Genomic DNA, 22,099 nt, shown 5'->3' on the forward strand with positions numbered 1-22,099 from the left:
ACGGGGAAGAAAAGCCATGACGTTTTGTTTTCGGAAAACCGGTTTTGTTCACTCTCGGTCTGGGACTTACTACGCCATACTCCTTGGGTATTTTGGTCTGAAATTTTTACCAGGCATTATTCACTGTGTCTATTGAGTTTTGGCTGAGGTTTGAGCCCCGGATTCGTCCCACAGGATTGGCAATAAATTTTTTATTCGTCACTGCCAGGGCTGAGAGGAAGGTTCGTTTGTGTGTGAAACTGTTTGATTTATTTCGTGGGTGAATACTCATCCGTTTGACCTGAAATTTGTCGCGTTTTGTCCCAAATTCAGTGGAGATTCTTGGGTGGAATTTCAGGAAAAAACTATTCAGGGAGAATTTTTCAGAAATTTTGTGCAAAACCAAGGCTATCCTCTATCGAAACTTGTGAAATTCCGGCCTAATTTATGCAATTTCATTCTGGTTCCGTATTGCGCTGAAAAAAAATTCACACGAGCACTTTCTTATGTTGTTTGCACCCAGGCAAGGAGGCACGTCCATAAACGAATCCCAAAAGGAAGATAAGGGGAAGAAAAGCCAGGACGTTTTGTTTTCGGAAAACCGATTTTGTTCACTCTCGGTCTGGGACTTACTACGCCTTACTCCTTGGGTATTTTGGTCTGAAATTTTTACCAGGCATTCGTCACTGTGTCTATTGAGTTTTGGCTGAGGTTTGAGCCCCAGATTCGTCCCACAGGATTGGCAAAAAAAATTTTATTCGTCACTGCCAGGGCTGAGAGGAAGGTTCGTTTGTGTGTGAAACTGTTTGATTTTTTTCGTGGGTGAATACTCATCCGTTTGACCTGAAATTTGTCGCGTTTTGTCCCAAATTCAGTGAAGATTCTTGGGTGGAATTACAGGAAAAAACTATTCCGGGAGAATTTTTCAGAAATTTTGTGCAAAACCAAGGCTATCCTCTACCGAAACTTGTGTAATTCCGGCCTAACTTCTGCAATTTCATTCTGGGTCCGTATTGCGCTGAAAAAAAATTCACACGAGCACTTTCGTATGTTGTTTGCACCCAGGCAAGGAGGCACGTCCATAAACGAATCCCAAAAGGAAGATACGGGGAAGAAAAGCCAGGACGTTTTGTTTTCGGAAAACCGGTTTTGTTCACTCTCGGTCTGGGACTTACTACGCCTTACTCCTTGGGTATTTTGGTCTGAAATTTTTACCAGGCATTCGTCACTGTGTCTATTGAGTTTTGGCTGAGGTTTGAGCCCCGGATTCATCCCACAGGATTGGCAATAAATTTTTTATCCGTCACTGCCAGGGCTGAGAGGAAGGTTCGTTTGTGTGTGAAACTGTTTGATTTTTTTCGTGGGTGAATACTCATCCGTTTGACCTGAAATTTGTCGCGTTTTGTCCCAAATTCAGTGGAGATTCTTGGGTGGAATTTCAGGAAAAAACTATTCTGGGAGAATTTTTCAGAAATTTTGTGCAAAACCAAGGCTATCCTCTACCGAAACTTGTGTAATTCCGGCCTAACTTCTGCAATTTCATTCTGGGTCCGTATTGCGCTGAAAAAAAATTCACACGAGCACTTTCGTATGTTGTTTGCACCCAGGCAAGGAGGCACGACCATAAACGAATCCGAAAAGGAAGATGGGGGGAAGAAAAGCCAGGACGTTTTGTTTTCGGAAAACCGGTTTTGTTCACTCTCGGTCTGGGACTTACTACGCCTTACTCCTTGGGTATTTTGGTCTGAAATTTTTACCAGGCATTCGTCACTGTGTCTATTGAGTTTTGGCTGAGGTTTGAGCCCCGGATTCATCCCACAGGATTGGCAATAAATTTTTTATTCGTCACTGCCAGGGCTGAGAGGAAGGTTCGTTTGTGTGTGAAACTGTTTGATTTTTTTCGTGGGTGAATACTCATCCGTTTGACCTGAAATTTATCGCGTTTTGTCCCAAATTCAGTGGAGATTCTTGGGTGGAATTTCAGGAAAAAACTATTCCGGGAGAATTTTTCAGAAATTTTGTGCAAAACCAAGGCTATCCTCTACCGAAACTTGTGTAATTCCGGCCTAACTTCTGCAATTTCATTCTGGGTCCGTATTGCGCTGAAAAAAAATCACACGAGCACTTTCGTATGTTGTTTGCACCCAGGCAAGGAGGCACGTCCATAAACGAATCCGAAAAGGAAGATACGGGGAAGAAAAGCCAGGACGTTTTGTTTTCGGAAAACCGGTTTTGTTCACTCTCGGTCTGGGACTTACTACGCCTTACTCCTTGGGTATTTTGGTCTGAAATTTTTACCAGGCATTCGTCACTGTGTCTATTGAGTTTTGGCTGAGGTTTGAGCCCCGGATTCATCCCACAGGATTGGCAATAAATTTTTTATTCGTCACTGCCAGAGCTGAGAGGAAGGTTCGTTTGTGTGTGAAACTGTTTGATTTTTTTCGTGGGTGAATACTCATCCGTTTGACCTGAAATTTGTCGCGTTTCGTCCCAAATTCAGTGGAGTTTCTTGGGTGGAATTTCAGGAAAAAACTATTCCGGGAGAATTTTTCAGAAATTTTGTGCAAAACCAAGGCTATCCTCTATCGAAACTTGTGAAATTCCGGCCTAATTTATGCAATTTCATTCTGGTTCCGTATTGCGCTGAAAAAAAATTCACACGAGCACTTTCGTATGTTGTTTGCACCCAGGCAAGGAGGCACGTCCATAAACGAATCCGAAAAGGAAGAAACGGGGAAGAAAAGGCAGGACGTTTTGATTTCGGAAAACCGGTTTTGTTTACTCTCGGTCTGGGACTTACTACGCCTTACTCCTTGGGTATTTTGGTCTGAAATTTTTACCAGGCATTCGTCACTGTGTCTATTGAGTTTTGGCTGAGGTTTGAGCCCCGGATTCGTTCCACAGGATTGGTAATAAATTTTTTATTCGTCACTGCCAGGGCTGAGAGGAAGGTTCGTTTGTGTGTGAAACTGTTTGATTTTTTTCGTGGGTGAATACTCATCCGTTTGACCGGAAATTTGTCTCATTTATTCCCAAATTCAGTGCAGATTCTTGGGTGGAATTTCAGAAAAAAACTATTCCGGGAGAATTTTTCAGAAATTTTGTGCAAAACCAAGGCTATCCTCTACCGAAACTCTTGAAATTCCGGCCTAATTTCTGCAATTTCATTCTGGTTCCGTATTGCGCAGAAAAAAAATTCACACGAGCACTTTCGTAGGTTGTTTGCACCCAGGCAAGGAGGCACGTCCATAAACGTATCCCAAAAGGAAGATACGGGGAAGAAAAACCAGGACGTTTTGTTTTCGGAAAACCGGTTTTGTTCCCCCTCGGTCTGGGACTTACTATGCCTTACTCCTTGGGTATTTTGGTCTGAAATATTTACCAGGCATTTGTCACTGTGTCTATTGAGTTTTGGCTGAGGTTTGGGCCCCAGATTCGTCCCACTGGATTGGCCAAAAGTTTTTTATTCGTCACTGCCAGGGCTGAGAGGTTGGTTCGTTTGTGTGTGAAACTGTTTGATTTTTTTCGTGGGTGAATACTCATCCGTTTGACCTGAAATTTGTCACGTTTTGTCCCAAATTCAGGGGAGATTCTTGGGTGGAATTTCAGGAAAAAACTATTCTGGGAGAATTTTTCAGAAATTTTGTGCAAAACCAAGGCTATCCTCTACCGAAACTTGTGTAATTCCGGCCTAACTTCTGCAATTTCATTCTGGTTCCGTATTGCGCTGAAAAAAAATCACACGAGCACTTTCGTATGTTGTTTGCACCCAGGCAAGGAGGCACGTCCATAAACGAATCCGAAAAGGAAGATACGGGGAAGAAAAGCCAGGACGTTTTGTTTTCGGAAAACCGGTTTTGTTCACTCTCGGTCTGGGACTTACTACGCCTTACTCCTTGGGTATTTTGGTCTGAAATTTTTACCAGGCATTCGTCACTGTGTCTATTGAGTTTTGGCTGAGGTTTGAGCCCCGGATTCGTCCCACAGGATTGGCAATAAATTTTTTATTCGTCACTGCCAGAGCTGAGAGGAAGGTTCGTTTGTGTGTGAAACTGTTTGATTTTTTTCGTGGGTGAATACTCATCCGTTTGACCTGAAATTTGTCGCGTTTCGTCCCAAATTCAGTGGAGTTTCTTGGGTGGAATTTCAGGAAAAAACTATTCCGGGAGAATTTTTCAGAAATTTTGTGCAAAACCAAGGCTATCCTCTATCGAAACTTGTGAAATTCCGGCCTAATTTATGCAATTTCATTCTGGTTCCGTATTGCGCTGAAAAAAAATTCACACGAGCACTTTCGTATGTTGTTTGCACCCAGGCAAGGAGGCACGTCCATAAACGAATCCGAAAAGGAAGAAACGGGGAAGAAAAGGCAGGACGTTTTGATTTCGGAAAACCGGTTTTGTTTACTCTCGGTCTGGGACTTACTACGCCTTACTCCTTGGGTATTTTGGTCTGAAATTTTTACCAGGCATTCGTCACTGTGTCTATTGAGTTTTGGCTGAGGTTTGAGCCCCGGATTCGTTCCACAGGATTGGTAATAAATTTTTTATTCGTCACTGCCAGGGCTGAGAGGAAGGTTCGTTTGTGTGTGAAACTGTTTGATTTTTTTCGTGGGTGAATACTCATCCGTTTGACCGGAAATTTGTCTCATTTATTCCCAAATTCAGTGCAGATTCTTGGGTGGAATTTCAGAAAAAAACTATTCCGGGAGAATTTTTCAGAAATTTTGTGCAAAACCAAGGCTATCCTCTACCGAAACTCTTGAAATTCCGGCCTAATTTCTGCAATTTCATTCTGGTTCCGTATTGCGCAGAAAAAAAATTCACACGAGCACTTTCGTAGGTTGTTTGCACCCAGGCAAGGAGGCACGTCCATAAACGTATCCCAAAAGGAAGATACGGGGAAGAAAAACCAGGACGTTTTGTTTTCGGAAAACCGGTTTTGTTCCCCCTCGGTCTGGGACTTACTATGCCTTACTCCTTGGGTATTTTGGTCTGAAATATTTACCAGGCATTTGTCACTGTGTCTATTGAGTTTTGGCTGAGGTTTGGGCCCCAGATTCGTCCCACTGGATTGGCCAAAAGTTTTTTATTCGTCACTGCCAGGGCTGAGAGGTTGGTTCGTTTGTGTGTGAAACTGTTTGATTTTTTTCGTGGGTGAATACTCATCCGTTTGACATTAAATTTGTCTCCTTTTGTCCCAAATTCAGTGGAGATTCTTCGGTGGAATGTTAGGAAAAAACTATTCCGGGAGAATTTTTCAGAAATTTTGTGCAAAACCAAGGCTATCCTCTATCGAAACTTGTGAAATTCCGGCCTAATTTATGCAATTTCATTCTGGTTCCGTATTGCGCTGAAAAAAAATTCACACGAGCACTTTCTTATGTTGTTTGCACCCAGGCAAGGACGCACGTCCATAAACGAATCCCAAAAGGAAGATAAGGGGAAGAAAAGCCAGGACGTTTTGTTTTCGGAAAACCGGTTTTGTTCACTCTCGGTCTGGGACTTACTACGCCTTACTCGTTGGGTATTTTGGTCTGAAATTTTTACCAGGCATTCGTCACTGTGTCTATTGAGTTTTGGCTGAGGTTTGAGCCCCAAATTCGTCCCACAGGATTGGCAATAAATTTTTTATTCGTCACTGCCAGGGCTGAGAGGTTGGTTCGTTTGTGTGTGAAACTGTTTGATTTTTTTCGTGGGTGAATACTCATCCGTTTGACATTAAATTTGTCTCGTTTTGTCCCAAATTCAGTGGAGATTCTTCGGTGGAATGTCAGGAAAAAACTATTCCGGGAGAATTTTTTAGAAATTTTGTGCAAAACCAAGGCTATCCTCTACCGAAACTCTTGAAATTCCGGCCTAATTTCTGTAATTTCATTCTGGTTCCGTATTGCGGTGAAAAAAAATTCACACAAGCACTTTCGTATGTTATTTGCACCCAGGCAAGGAGGCACGTCCATAAACGAATCCCAAAAGGAAGATACGGGGAAGAAAAGCCATGACGTTTTGTTTTCGGAAAACCGGTTTTGTTCACTCTCGGTCTGGGACTTACTACGCCTTACTCCTTGGGTATTTTGGTCTGAAATTTTTACCAGGCATTCGTCACTGTGTCTATTGAGTTTTGGCTGAGGTTTGAGCCCCAGATTCGTCCCACAGGATTGGCAATAAATTTTTTGTTTGTCACTGCCAAGGCTGAGATGAAGGTTCGTTTGTGTGTGAAACTGTTTGATTTTTTTCGTGGGTGAATACTCATCCGTTTGACCTGAAATTTGTCTCGTTTTGTCCCAAATTCAGTGGAGATTCTTGGGTGGAATTTCAGGAAAAAACTATTCCGGGAGAATTTTTCAAAAATTTTGTGCAAAACCAAGGCTATCCTCTACCGAAACTTGTGTAATTCCGGCCTAACTTCTGCAATTTCATTCTGGGTCCGTATTGCGCTGAAAAAAAATTCACACGAGCACTTTCGTATGTATTTTGTACCCAGGCAAGGAGGCACGTCCATAAACGAATCCGAAAAGGAAGATACGGGGAAGAAAAGCCAGGACGTTTTGTTTTCGGAAAACCGGTTTTGTTCACTCTCGGTCTGGGACTTACTACGCCTTACTCCTTGGGTATTTTGGTCTGAAATTTTTACCAGGCATTCGCCACTGTGTCTATTGAGTTTTGGCTGAGGTTTGAGACCAGGATTCGTCCCACAGGATTGGCAAAAAAATTTTATTCGTCACTGCCAGGGCTGAGAGGAAGGTTCGTTTGTGTGTGAAACTGTTTGATTTTTTTCGTGGGTGAATACTCATCCGTTTGACCTGAAATTTGTCACGTTTTGTCCCAAATTCAGGGGAGATTCTTGGGTGGAATTTCAGGAAAAAACTATTCTGGGAGAATTTTTCAGAAATTTTGTGCAAAACCAAGGCTATCCTCTACCGAAACTTGTGTAATTCCGGCCTAACTTCTGCAATTTCATTCTGGTTCCGTATTGCGCTGAAAAAAAATCACACGAGCACTTTCGTATGTTGTTTGCACCCAGGCAAGGAGGCACGTCCATAAACGAATCCGAAAAGGAAGATACGGGGAAGAAAAGCCAGGACGTTTTGTTTTCGGAAAACCGGTTTTGTTCACTCTCGGTCTGGGACTTACTACGCCTTACTCCTTGGGTATTTTGGTCTGAAATTTTTACCAGGCATTCGTCACTGTGTCTATTGAGTTTTGGCTGAGGTTTGAGCCCCGGATTCATTCCACAGGATTGGTAATAAATTTTTTATTCGTCACTGCCAGGGCTGAGAGGAAGGTTCGTTTGTGTGTGAAACTGTTTGATTTTTTTCGTGGGTGAATACTCATCCGTTTGACCGGAAATTTGTCTCATTTATTCCCAAATTCAGTGCAGATTCTTGGGTGGAATTTCAGAAAAAAACTATTCCGGGAGAATTTTTCAGAAATTTTGTGCAAAACCAAGGCTATCCTCTACCGAAACTCTTGAAATTCCGGCCTAATTTTTGCAATTTCATTCTGGTTCCGTATTGCGCAGAAAAAAAATTCACACGAGCACTTTCGTAGGTTGTTTGCACCCAGGCAAGGAGGCACGTCCATAAACGTATCCCAAAAGGAAGATACGGGGAAGAAAAACCAGGACGTTTTGTTTTCGGAAAACCGGTTTTGTTCCCCCTCGGTCTGGGACTTACTATGCCTTACTCCTTGGGTATTTTGGTCTGAAATATTTACCAGGCATTTGTCACTGTGTCTATTGAGTTTTGGCTGAGGTTTGGGCCCCAGATTCGTCCCACTGGATTGGCCAAAAGTTTTTTATTCGTCACTGCCAGGGCTGAGAGGTTGGTTCGTTTGTGTGTGAAACTGTTTGATTTTTTTCGTGGGTGAATACTCATCCGTTTGACATTAAATTTGTCTCCTTTTGTCCCAAATTCAGTGGAGATTCTTCGGTGGAATGTTAGGAAAAAACTATTCCGGGAGAATTTTTCAGAAATTTTGTGCAAAACCAAGGCTATCCTCTATCGAAACTTGTGAAATTCCGGCCTAATTTATGCAATTTCATTCTGGTTCCGTATTGCGCTGAAAAAAAATTCACACGAGCACTTTCTTATGTTGTTTGCACCCAGGCAAGGACGCACGTCCATAAACGAATCCCAAAAGGAAGATAAGGGGAAGAAAAGCCAGGACGTTTTGTTTTCGGAAAACCGGTTTTGTTCACTCTCGGTCTGGGACTTACTACGCCTTACTCGTTGGGTATTTTGGTCTGAAATTTTTACCAGGCATTCGTCACTGTGTCTATTGAGTTTTGGCTGAGGTTTGAGCCCCAAATTCGTCCCACAGGATTGGCAATAAATTTTTTATTCGTCACTGCCAGGGCTGAGAGGTTGGTTCGTTTGTGTGTGAAACTGTTTGATTTTTTTCGTGGGTGAATACTCATCCGTTTGACATTAAATTTGTCTCGTTTTGTCCCAAATTCAGTGGAGATTCTTCGGTGGAATGTCAGGAAAAAACTATTCCGGGAGAATTTTTTAGAAATTTTGTGCAAAACCAAGGCTATCCTCTACCGAAACTCTTGAAATTCCGGCCTAATTTCTGTAATTTCATTCTGGTTCCGTATTGCGGTGAAAAAAAATTCACACAAGCACTTTCGTATGTTATTTGCACCCAGGCAAGGAGGCACGTCCATAAACGAATCCCAAAAGGAAGATACGGGGAAGAAAAGCCATGACGTTTTGTTTTCGGAAAACCGGTTTTGTTCACTCTCGGTCTGGGACTTACTACGCCTTACTCCTTGGGTATTTTGGTCTGAAATTTTTACCAGGCATTCGTCACTGTGTCTATTGAGTTTTGGCTGAGGTTTGAGACCCGGATTCGTCCCACAGGATTGGCAATAAATTTTTTATTCGTCATTGCCAGGGCTGAGAGGAAGGTTCGTTTGTGTGTGAAACTGTTTGATTTTTTTCGTGGGTGAATACTCATCCGTTTGACCTGAAATTTGTCGCGTTTTGTCCCAAATTCAGTGGAGATTCTTGGGTGGAATTTCAGGAAAAAACTATTCCGGGAGAATTTTTCAGAAATTTTGTGCAAAACCAAGGCTATCCTCTACCGAAACTTGTGTAATTCCGGCCTAACTTCTGCAATTTCATTATGGGTCCGTATTGCGCTGAAAAAAAAATCACACGAGCACTTTCGTATGTTGTTTGCACCCAGGCAAGGAGGCACGTCCATAAACGAATCCGAAAAGGAAGATGGGGGGAAGAAAAGCCAGGACGTTTTGTTTTCGGAAAACCGGTTTTGTTCACTCTCGGTCTGGGACTTACTACGCCTTACTCCTTGGGTATTTTGGTCTGAAATTTTTACCAGGCATTCGTCACTGTGTCTATTGAGTTTTGGCTGAGGTTTGAGCCACGGATTCATCCCACAGGATTGGCAATAAATTTTTTATTCGTCATTGCCAGGGCTGAGAGGAAGGTTCGTTTGTGTGTGAAACTGTTTGATTTTTTTCGTGGGTGAATACTCATCCGTTTGACCTGAAATTTGTCGCGTTTTGTCCCAAATTCAGTGGAGATTCTTGGGTGGAATTTCAGGAAAAAACTATTCCGGGAGAATTTTTCAGAAATTTTGTGCAAAACCAAGACTATCCTCTACCGAAACTTGTGTAATTCCGGCCTATCTTCTGCAATTTCATTCTGGGTCCGTATTGCGCTGCAAAGAAATTCACACGAGCACTTTCGTATGTTGTTTGCACCCAGGTAAGGAGGCACGTCCATAAACGAATCCCAAAAGGAAGATACGGGGAAGAAAAGCCAGGACGTTTTGTTTTCGAAAAACCGGTTTTGTTCACTCTCGGTCTGGGACTTACTACGCCTTACTCCTTGGGTATTTTGGTCTGAAAATTTTACCAGGCATTCGTCACTGTGTCTATTGAGTTCTGGCTGAGGTTTGAGCCCCGGATTCGTCCCACAGGATTGGCAATAAATTTTTTATTCGTCATTGCCAGGGCTGAGAGGAAGGTTCGTTTGTGTGTGAAACTGTTTGATTTTTTTCGTGGGTGAATACTCATCCGTTTGACCTGAAATTTGTCTCGTTTTGTCCCAAATTCAGTGGAGATTCTTGGGTGGAATTTCAGGAAAAAACTATTCCGGGAGAATTTTTCAGAAATTTTGTGCAAAACCAAGGCTATCCTCTACCGAAACTTGTGTAATTCCGGCCTAACTTCTGCAATTTCATTCTGGGTCCGTATTGCGCTGAAAAAAAAATTCACACAAGCACTTTGGGCACCCAGGCAAGGAGGCACGTCCATAAACGAATCCCAAAAGGAAGATACGGGGAAGAAAAGCCAGGACGTTTTGTTTTCAGAAAACCGGTTTTGTTCACTCTCGGTCTGGGACTTACTACGCCTTACTCCGTGGGTATTTTGGTATGAAATTTTTACCAGGCATTCGTCACTGTGTCTATTGAGTTTTGGCTGAGGTTTGAGCCCCGGATTCGTCCCACAGAATTGGCAATAAATTTTTTATTCGTCACTGCCAGGGCTGAGAGGAAGGTTCGTTTGTGTGTGAAACTGTTTGATTTTTTTCGTGGGTGAATACTCATCCGTTTGACCTGAAATTTGTCGCGTTTTGTCCCAAATTCAGTGGAGATTCTTGGGTGGAATTTCAGGAAAAAACTATTCCGGGAGAATTTTTCAGAAATTTTGAGCAAAACCAAGGCTATATCCTCTACCGAAAGTTGTGTAATTCCTGCCAAACTTCTGCAATTTCATTCTGGGTCCGTATTGCGCTGAAAAAAAATTCACACGAGCACTTTCGTATGTTGTTTGCACCCAGGCAAGGAGGCACGTCCATAAACGAATCCCAAAAGGAAGATACGGGGAAGAAAAGCCAAGACGTTTTGTTTTCGGAAAACCGGTTTTGTTCACTCTCGGTCTGGGACTTACTTCGCCTTACTCCTTGGGTATTTTGGTCTGAAATTTTTACCAGGAATTCGTCACTGTGTCTATTGAGTTTCGGCTGAGGTTTGAGCCCCGGATTCGTCCCACAGGATTGGCAATAAATTTTTTATTCGTCATTGCCAGGGCTGAGAGGAAGGTTCGTTTGTGTGTGAAACTGTTTGATTTTTTTCGTGGGTGAATACTCATCCGTTTGACCTGAAATTTGTCTCGTTTTGTCCCAAATTCAGTGGAGATTCTTGGGTGGAATTTCAGGAAAAAACTATTCCGGGAGAATTTTTCAGAAATTTTGTGCAAAACCAAGGCTATCCTCTACCGAAACTTGTGTAATTCCGGCCTAACTTCTGCAATTTCATTCTGGGTCCGTATTGCGCTGAAAAAAAAATTCACACAAGCACTTTGGGCACCCAGGCAAGGAGGCACGTCCATAAACGAATCCCAAAAGGAAGATACGGGGAAGAAAAGCCAGGACGTTTTGTTTTCAGAAAACCGGTTTTGTTCACTCTCGGTCTGGGACTTACTTCGCCTTACACCGTGGGTATTTTGGTCTGAAATTTTTACCAGGAATTCGTCACTGTGTCTATTGAGTTTCGGCTGAGGTTTGAGCCCCGGATTCGTCCCACAGGATTGGCAATAAATTTTTTATTCGTCACTGCCAGGGCTGAGAGGAAGGTTCGTTTGTGTGTGAAACTGTTTGATTTTTTTCGTGGGTGAATACTCCTCCGTTTGACCTGAAATTTGTCGCGTTTTGTCCCAAATTCAGTGGAGATTCTTGGGTGGAATTTCAGGAAAAAACTATTCCGGGAGAATTTTTCAGAAATTTTGTGCAAAACCAAGGCTATCCTCTACCGAAACTTGTGTAATTCCGGCCTAACTTCTGCAATTTCATTCTGGGTCCGTATTGCGCTGAAAAAAAATTCACACGAGCACTTTCGTATGTTGTTTGCACCCAGGCAAGGAGGCACGTCCATAAACGAATCCCAAAAGGAAGATACGGGGAAGAAAAGCCAGGACGTTTTGTTTTCGGAAAACCGGTTTTGTACACTCTCGGTCTGGGACTTACTACGCCTTACTCCTTGGGTATTTTGGTCTGAAATTTTTACCAGTCATTCGTCACTGTGTCTATTGAGTTTTGGCTGAGGTTTGAGCCCCGGATTGGTCCCACAATATTGGCCATAAAGTTTTTATTCGTCACTGCCAAGGCAGAGAGGAAGGTTCGTTTGTGTGTGAAACTTTTTGATTTTTTTCGTCGGTGAATACTCATCCGTTTGACCTTAAATTTGTCGTGTTTTGTCCCAAATTCGGTGGAGATTCTTGGGTGGAATTTGAGGAAAAAACTATTCCGGGAGAATTTTTCAGAAATTTTGTGCAAAACCAAGGCTCCTCTACAGAAACTTGTGAAATTCCGGCCTAATTTCTGCAATTTCATTCTGGGTCCGTATTGCGCTGAATAAAAATTCACACGAGCACTTTCGTATGTTGTTTGCACCCAGGCAAGGAGGCACGTCCATAGACGAATCAGAAAAGGAAGATTCGGGGAAGAAAAGACAGGACGTTTTGTTTTCGGAAAACCGATTTTGTTCACTCTCGGTCTGGGACTTACTACGCCTTACTCCTTGGGTATTTTGGTCTGAAATTTTTACCAGGCATTCGTCACTGTGTCTATTGAGTTTTGGCTGAGGTTTGAGCCCCGGATTCGTCCCACAGGACTGGCAATAAATTTTTTATTCGTCACTGCCAGGGCTGAGAGGAAGGTTCGTTTGTGTGTGAAACTGTTTGATTTTTTTCGTGGGTGAATACTCATCCGTTTGACCTGAAATTTGTCGCGTTTTATCCCAAATTCAGTGGAGATTCTTGGGTGGAATTTCAGGAAAAAACTATTCCGGAAGAATTTTTCAGAAATTTTGTGCAAAACCAAGGCTATCCTCTACCGAAACTTGTGAAATTCCGACCTAATTTATGCAATTTCATTCTGGGTCCGTAGTGCGCTGAAAAAAAATTCACACGAGCACTTTCGTATGTTGTTTGCACCCAGGCAAGGATGCACATCCATAAACGAATCACAAAAGGGAGATACGGGGAAGAAAAGCCAGGACGTTTTGTTTTCGGAAAACCGGTTTTGTTCACTCTCGGTCTGGGACTTACTACGCCTTACTCCTTGGGTATTTTGGTCTGAAATTTTTACCAGGCATTCGTCACTGTGTCTATTGAGTTTTGGCTGAGCTTTGAGCCCCGGATTCGTCCCACAGGATTGGCAATAAATTTTTTATTCGTCACTGCCAGGACTGAGAGGAAGGTTCGTTTGTGTGTGAAACTGTTTGATTTTTTTCGTGTGTGAATACTCATCCGTTTGACCTGAAATTTGTCGCGTTTTACCGAAATTCAGTGGAGATTCTTGGGTGGAATTTCAGGAAAAAACTATTCCCGGAGGATTTTTCAGAAATTTTGTGCAAAACCAAGTCTATCTATCCATTACTGAAACTTGTGTAATTCCGGCCTAATTTCTGCAATTTCATTCTGGGTCCGTATTGCGCTGAAAAAAAATTCACACGAGCACTTTCGTATGTTGTTTGCACCCAGGCAAGGAGGCACGTCCATAAACGAGTCCCAAAAGGAAGATACGGGGAAGAAAAGCCAGGACGTTTTGTTTTCGGAAAACCAGTTTTGTTCACTCTCGGTCTGGGACTTACTACGCCTTACTCCTTGGGTATTTTGGTCTGAAATTTTTACCAGGCACTCGTCACTGTGTCTATTGAGTTTTGTCTGAGGTTTGAGCCCCGGATTCGTCCCACAGGATTGGCAATAAATTTTTTATTCGTCATTGCCAGGGCTGAGAGGAAGGTTCGTTTGTGTGTGAAACTGTTTGATTTTTTTCGTGGGTGAATACTCATCCGTTTGACCTGAAATTTGTCGCGTTTTGTCCCAAATTCAGTGGAGATTCTTGGGTGGAATTTCAGGAAAAAACTATTCCGGGAGAATTTTTTAAAAATTTTGTGCAAAACCAAGTCTATCTATCCACTACCGAAACTTGTGTAATTCCGGCCTAATTTCTGCAATTTCATTCTGGGTCCGTTTTGCGCTGAAAAAAAATTAACACGAGCACTTTCGTATGTTGTTTGCACCCAGGCAAGGAGGCACGTCCAAAAACGAATCCCAAAAGGAAGATACGGGGAAGAAAACCCATGACGTTTTTTTTTCGGAAAACCGGTTTTGTTCACTCTCGGTCTGGGACTTACTACGCCTTACTCCTTGGGTATTTTGGTCTGAAATTTTTACCAGGTATTCGTCACTGTGTCTATTGAGTTTTGGCTGAGGTTTGAGCCCCGGATTCGTCCCACAGGATTGGCAATAAATTTTTTATTCGTCACTGCCAAGGGTGAGAGGAAGGTTCATTTGTGTGTGAAACTGTTTGATTTTTTTCGTGGGTGAATACTCATCCGTTTGACCTGAAATTTGTCGCGTTTTGTCCCAAATTCAGTGGATATTCTTGGGTGGATTTTCAGGAAAAAACTATTCCGGGAGAATTTTTCAGAAATTTTGTTCAAAACCAAGGCTCCTCTACCGAAACTTGTGAAATTCCGGCCTAATCTATGCAATTTTATTCTGGGTCCGTATTGCGCGTACAAAAAATTCACACGAGCACTTTCGTATGTTATTTGCACCCAGGCAAGGAGGCACGTCCATAAACGAATACCAAAAGGAAGATACGGGGAAGAAAAGCCAGGACGTTTTGTTTTCGGAAAACCGGTTTTGTTCACTCTCTGTCTGGGACTTACTACGCCTTACTCCTTGGGTATTTTGGTCTGAAATTTTTACCAGGCATTCGTCACTGTGTCTATTGAGTTTTGGCTGAGGTTTGAGCCCCGGATTCGTCCCACAAGATTGGCAATATATTTTATTATTCGTCACTGCCAGGACTGAGAGGAAGGTTCGTTTGTGTGTGAAACTGTTTGATTTTTTTCGTGGGTGAATACTCATCCGTTTGACCTGAAATTTGTCGCGTTTTGCCCCAAATTCGGTGGAGATTCTTGGGTGGAATTTCAGGAAAAAACTATTCCAGGAGAATTTTTCAGAAATTTTGTGCAAAACCAAGGCTCCTCAACCGAAACTTGTGAAATTCCGGCCTAATTTACGCAATTTCATTCTGGGTCCGTATCGCTGAAAAAAAATTCACACGAGCACTTTCGTATGTTGTTTGCACCCAGGCAAGGAGGCACGTCCATAAACGAATCCCAAAAGGAAGATACGGGGAAGAAAAGCTCGGACGTTTTGTTTTCGGAAAACCTGTTTTTGTCACTCTCGGTCTAGGACTTACTACGCCTTACTCCTTGGGTATTTTGGTCTGAAATTTTTACCAGGCATTCGTCACTGTGTCTATTGAGTTTTGGCTGAGGTTTGAGCCCCGGATTCGTCCCACAATATTGGCAATAAAGTTTTTATTCGTCACTGCCAAGGCAGAGAGGAAGGTTCGTTTGTGTGTGAAACTTTTTAATTTTTTTCGTCGGTGAATACTCATCCGTTTGACCTGAAATTTGTCGCGTTTTGTCCCAAATTCGGTGGAGATTCTTGGGTGGATTTTGAGGAAAAAACTATTCCGGGAGAATTTTTCAGAAATTTTGTGCAAAACCAAGGCTCCTCAACCGAAACTTGTGAAATTCCGGCCTAATTTACGCAATTTCATTCTGGGTCCGTATTGCGCTGAAAAAAAATTCACACGAGCACTTTCGTATGTTGTTTGCACCCAGGCAAGGAGGCACGTCCATAAACGAATCCCAAAAGGAAGATACGGGGAAGAAAACCCATGACGTTTTTTTTCCGGAAAACCGGTTTTTTTCACTCTCTGTCTGGGACTTACTACGCCTTACTCCTTGGGTATTTTGGTCTGAAATTTTTACTCGGCATTCGTCACTGTGTCTATTGAGTTTTGGCTGAGGTTTGAGCCCCGGATTCGTCCCACAGGATTGGCAATAAATTCTTTTATTCGTCACTGCCAGGACTGAGAGGAAGGTTCGTTTGTGTGTGAAACTATTTGATTTTTTTCGTGGGTGAATACTCATCCGTTTGACCTGAAATTTGTCGCGTTTTGTCCCAAATTCAGTGGAGATTCTTGGGTGGAATTTCAGGAAAAAACTATTCCGGGAGAATTTTTCAGAAATTTTGTGCAAAACCAAGGCTATCCTCTACCGAAACTTGTGAAATTCCGACCTAATTTATGCAATTTCATTCTGGGTCCGTATTGCGCTGAAAAAAATTGACACGAGCACTTTCGTATGTTGTTTGCAGCCAGGCAAGGAGGCACGTCCATAAACGAATTACAAAAGGAAAATACGGGGAAGAAAAGCCAGGATGTTTTGTTTTCGGAAAACGGGTTTGTTCACTCTCGGTCTGGGACTTACTACGCCTTACTCGTTGGGTATTTTGGTCTGAAATTTTTACCAGGCATTCGTCACTGTGTCTATTGAGTTTTGGCTGAGGTTTGAGCCTCGGATTCGTCCCACAATATTGGCAATAAATTTTTTATTCGTCACTGCCAGGGCTGAGAGGAAGGTTTGTTTGTGTGTGAAACTGTTTGATTATTTTCGTGGGTGAATACTCATCTGTTTGACCTGAAATTTGTCGCGTTTTGTCCCAAATTCAGTGGAGATTCTTGGGTGGAATTTCAGGAAAAAACTATTCCGGGAGAATTTTTCATAAATTTTGTGCAAAACCAAGGCTATCCTCTACCGAAACTTGTGAAATTCCGACCTAATTTATGCAATTTCATTCTGGGTCCGTATTGCGCTGAAAAAAATTCACACGAGCACTTTCGTATGTTGTTTGCACCCAGGCAAGGAGGCACGTCCATAAACGAATCACAAAAGGAAGATACGGGGAAGAAAAGCCAGGACGTTTTGTTTTCGGAAAACAGGTTTTGTCCACTCTCGGTCTGGGACTTACTACGCCTTACTCCTTGGGTATTTTGGTCTGAAATTTTTACTCGCCATTCGTCACTGTGTCTATTGAGTTTTGGCTGAGGTTTGAGCCCCAGATTCGTCCCACAGGATTGGCAATAAATTTTTTATTCGTCACTGCCAGGGCTGAGAGGAAGGTTCGTTTGTGTGTGAAACTGTTTGATTTTTTTCGTGGGTGAATACTCATCCGTTTGACCTGAAATTTGTCGCGTTTTATCCCAAATTCAGTGGAGATTCTTGGGGGGAATTTCAGGAAAAAACTTTTCCGGGAGAATTTTTCAGAAATTTTGTTCAAAACCAAGGCTCCTCTACCGAAACTTGTGAAATTCCGGCCTAATTTATGCAATTTTATTCTCGGTCCGTATTGCGCGTAAAAAAAATTCACACGAGCACTTTCGTATGTTGTTTGCACCCAGTCAAGGAGGCACGTCCATAAACGAATCCCAAAAGGAAGATACGGGGAAGACAAGCCAGGACGTTTTGTTTTTGGAAAACCGGTTTTGTTCACTCTCTGTCTGGGACTTACTACGCCTTACTCCTTGGGTATTTTGGTCTGAAATTTTTACTCGGCATTCGTCACTGTGTCTATTGAGTTTTGGTTGAGGTTTGAGCCCCAGATTCGTCCCACAGGATTGGCAATAAATTTTTTATTCGTCACTGCCAGGGCTGAGAGGAAGGTTCGTTTGTGTGTGAAACTGTTTGATTTTTTTCATGGGTGAATACTCATCCGTTTGACCTGAAATTTGTCGCGTTTTGTCACAAATTCAGTGGAGATTCTTGGGTGGAATTTCAGGAAAAAACTATTCCGGGAGAAATTTTCAGAAATTTTGTTAAAAACCAAGGCTCCTCTACCGAAACTTGTGAAATTCCGGCCTAATTTATGCAATTTTATTCTGGGTCCGTATTGCGCGTAAAAAAAATTCACACGAGCACTTTCGTATGTTGTTTGCACCCAGGCAAGGAGGCACGTCCATAAACGAATCCCAAAAGGAAGATACGGGGAAGAAAAGCCAGGACGTTTTTTTTTCGAAAAACCGGTTTTGTTTACTCTCGGTATGGGACTTACTACGCCTTACTCGTTGGGTATTTTGGTCTGAAATTTTTACCAGGCATTCGTCACTGTGTCTATTGAGTTTTGGCTGAGGTTTGAGCCCCGGATTCGTCCCACAGGATTGGCAATAAATTTTTTATTCGTCACTGCCATGGCTGAGAGGAAGGTTTGTTTGTGTGTGAAACTGTTTGATTTTTTTCGTGGGTGAATACTCATCCGTTTAACCTGAAATTTGTCGCGTTTTGTCCCAAATTCAGTGGAGATTCTTGGGTGGAATTTCAGGAAAAAACTATTCCGGGAGAATTTTTCAGAAATTTTGTGCAAAACCAAGTCTATCTATCCACTACCGAAACTTGTGTAATTTGGCCTAATTTCTGCAATTTCATTCTGGGTCCGTATTGCGCTGAAGAAAAATTCACACGAGCACTTTCGTATATTGTTTGCACCCAGGCAACGAGGCACGTCCATAAACGAATCCCAAAAGGAAGATACGGGGAAGAAAAGCCAGGACGTTTTGTTTTCGGAAAACCGGTTTTGTTCACTCTCGGTCTGGGACTTACTACGCCTTACACGTTGGGTATTTTGGTCTGAAATTTTTACCAGGCATTCGTCACTGTGTCTATTGAGTTTTGGCTGAGGTTTGAGCCCCGGATTCGTCCCACAGGATTGGCAATAAATTTTTTTTTCGTCACTGCCAGGGCTGAGAGGAAGGTTCGTTTGTGTGTGAAACTGTTTGATTTTTTTCGTGGGTGAATACTCATCCGTTTGACCTGAAATTTGTCGCGTTTTGTCCCAAATTCAGTGGAGATTCTTGGGTGGAATTTCAGGAAAAAACTATTCCGGGAGAATTTTTAAGAAATTTTGTGCAAAACCAAGGCTATCTCCTCTACCGAAAATTGTGAAATTCCGACCTAATTTTTGCCATTTCATTCTAGGTCCGTATTGCGCTGAAAAAAAATTCACACGAGCACTTTCGTATGTTGTTTGCACCCAGGCAAGGAGGCACGTCCATAAACGAATCAGAAAAGGAAGATACCAGGAAGAAAAGCCAGGACGTTTTGTTTTCGGAAAACCAGTTTTGTTCACTCTCGGTCTGGGACTTACTACGCCTTACTCCTTGGGTATTTTGGTCTGAAATTTTTACTCGGCATTCGTCACTGTGTCTATTGAGTTTTGGCTGAGGTTTGAGCCCCAGATTCGTCCCACAGGATTGGCAATAAATTTTTTATTCGTCACTGCCAGGGCTGAGAGGAAGGTTCGTTTGTGGAATTTGCGGAAAAAACTATTCCGGGAGAATTTTTCAGAAAATTTGTGCAAAACCAAGGCTCCTCAACCGAAACTTATGAAATTCCGGGCTAATTTATGCAATTTAATTCTGGGTCCGTATTGCGCTGAAAAAAAATTCACACGAGCACTTTCGTATGTTGTTTGCACCCAGGCAAGGAGGCACGTCCATAAACGAATCCCAAAAGGAAGATACGGGGAAGAAAAGCCAGGACGTTTTGTTTTCGGAAAACCAGTTTTGTTCACTCTCGGTCTGGGACTTACTACGCCTTACTCCTTGGGTATTTTGGTCTGAAATTTTTACTCGGCATTCGTCACTGTGTCTATTGAGTTTTGGCTGAGGTTTGAGCCCCAGATTCGTCCCACAGGATTGGCAATAAATTTTTTATTCGTCACTGCTAGGGCTGAGAGGAAGGTTCGTTTGTGTGTGAAACTGTTTGATTTTTTTCGTGGGTGAATACTCATCCGTTTGACCTGAAATTTGTCCCGTTTTGTCCCAAATTCAGTGGAGATTCTTGGGTGGAATTTCAGGAAAAAACTATTCCGGGAGAATTTTTCAGAAATTTTGTTAAAAATCAAGGCTCCTCTACCGAAACTTGTGAAATTCCGGCCTAATTTATGCAATTTTATTCTGGGTCCGTATTGCGCGTAAAAAAAATTCACACGAGCACTTTCGTATGTTGTTTGCACCCAGGCAAGGAGGCACGTCCATAAACGAATCCCAAAAGGAAGATACGGGGAAGAAAAGGCAGGACGTTTTGTTTTCGGAAAACCGGTTTTGTTCACTCTCTGTCTGGGACTTACTACGCCTTACTCCTTGGGTATTTTGGTCTGAAATTTTTACCAGGCATTCGTCACTGTGTCTATTGAGTTTTGGCTGAGGTTTGAGCCCCGGATTCGTCCCACAGGATTGGCAATAAATTTTTATTCGTCAGTGCCAGGGTTGAGAGGAAGGTTCGTTTGTGTGTGAAACTGTTTGATTTTTTTCGTGGGTGAATACTAATCCGTTTGACCTGACATTTGTCGCGTTTTGTCCCAAATTCAGTGGAGATTCTTGGGTGGAATTTCAGGAAAAAACTATTCCGGGAGAATTTTTCAGAAATTTTGTGCAAAACCAAGGCTGTCCTCTATCGAAACTTGTGAAATTCCGACCTAATTTATGCAATTTCATTCTGGGTCCGTATTGCGCTGAAAAAAAATTGACACGAGCACTTTCGTATTTTGTTTGCACCCAGGCAAGGAGGCATGTCCATAAACGAATCCCAAAAGGAAGATACGGGGAAGAAATCCTAGGACGTTTTGTTTTCGGAAAACCGGTTTTGTTCACTCTCGGTCTGGGACTTACTACGCCTTACTCCTTGGGTATTTTGGTCTGAAATTTTTACCAGGCAATCGTCACTGTGTCTATTGAGTTTTGGCTGAGGTTTGAGCCCCAGATTCGTCCCACAGGATTGGCAATAAATTTTTTATTCGTCACTGCCAGGGCTGAGAGGAAGGTTCGTCTGTGTGTGAAACTGTTTGATGTATTTCGTGGGTGAATACTCATCCGTATGACCTGAAATTTGTCGCGTTTTGTCCCAAATTCAGTGGAGATTCCTGGGTGGAATTTCAGGAAAAAACTATTCCGGGAGAATTTTTCAGAAATTTTGTGCAAAACCAAGGCTCCTCTACCGAAACTTGTGAAACTCCGGGCTAATTTATGCAATTTAATTCTGGGTCCGTATTGCGCTGAAAAAAAATTCACACGAGCACTTTCGTATCTTGTTTGCACCCAGGCAAGGAGGCACGTCCATTAACGAATCCCAAAAGGAAGATACGGGGAAGAAAAGCCAGGACGTTTTGTTTTCGGAAAACCGGTTTTGTTCACTCTCGGTCTGGGACTTACTACGCCTTACTCCTTGGGTATTTTGGTCTGAAATTTTTACCAGGCATTCGTCACTGTGTCTATTGAGTTTTGGCTGAGGTTTGAGCCCCGGATTCGTCCCACAGGATTGGCAATAAATTTTTTATTCGTCACTGCCAGGGTTGAGAGGAAGGTTCGTTTGTGTGTGAAACTGTTTGATTTTTTTCGTGGGTGAATACTCATCCGTTTGACCTGAAATTTGTCGCGTTTTGTCCCAAATTCAGTGGAGATTCTTGGGTGGAATTTCAGGAAAAAACTATTCTGGGAAAATTTTTCAGAAATTTTGTGCAAAACCAAGGCTCCTCTACCGAAACTTGTGAAATTCCGGCCTAATTTATGCAATTTCATTCTGGGTCCGTATTGCGTTCAAGAAAAATTCACACGAGCACTTTCGTATGTTGTTTGCACCCAGGAAAGGAGGCACGTCCATAAAAGAATCCCAAAAGGAAGATACGGGAAAGAAAAGCCAGGATGTTTTGTTTTCGGAAAACCGGTTTTGTTCACTCTCGGTCTGGGACTTACTACGCCTTACTCCTTGGGTATTTTGGTCTGAAATTTTTACCAGGCATTCGTCACTGTGTCTATTGAGTTTTGGGTGAGGTTTGAGCCCCAGATTCGTCCCACAGGATTGGCAATACATTTTTTATTCGTCACTGCCAGGGCTGAGAGGAAGGTTCGTTTGTGTGTGAAACTGTTTGATGTTTTTCGTGGGTGAATACTCATCCGTTTGACCTGAAATTTGTCGCGTTTTGTCCCAAATTCAGTGGAGATTCCTGGGTGGAATTTCAGGAAAAAACTATTCAGGGAGAATTTTTCAGAAATTTTGTGCAAAACCAAGGCTATCCTCTACCGAAACTTGTGAAATTCCGGCCTAATTTCTGCAATTTCATTCTGCGTCCGTTTTGTGCCGAAAAAAATTCACACGAGCACTTTCGTATGTTGTTTGCACCCAGGCAAGGAGGCACGTCCATAAACGAATCCCAAAAAGAAAAAAACGGG

Source organism: Phaseolus vulgaris, chromosome 2 (assembly GCF_051622355.1).
Source record: "Phaseolus vulgaris cultivar YP4 chromosome 2, ASM5162235v1, whole genome shotgun sequence".
In the NCBI taxonomy this organism is placed as follows: Eukaryota; Viridiplantae; Streptophyta; class Magnoliopsida; order Fabales; family Fabaceae; genus Phaseolus; species Phaseolus vulgaris.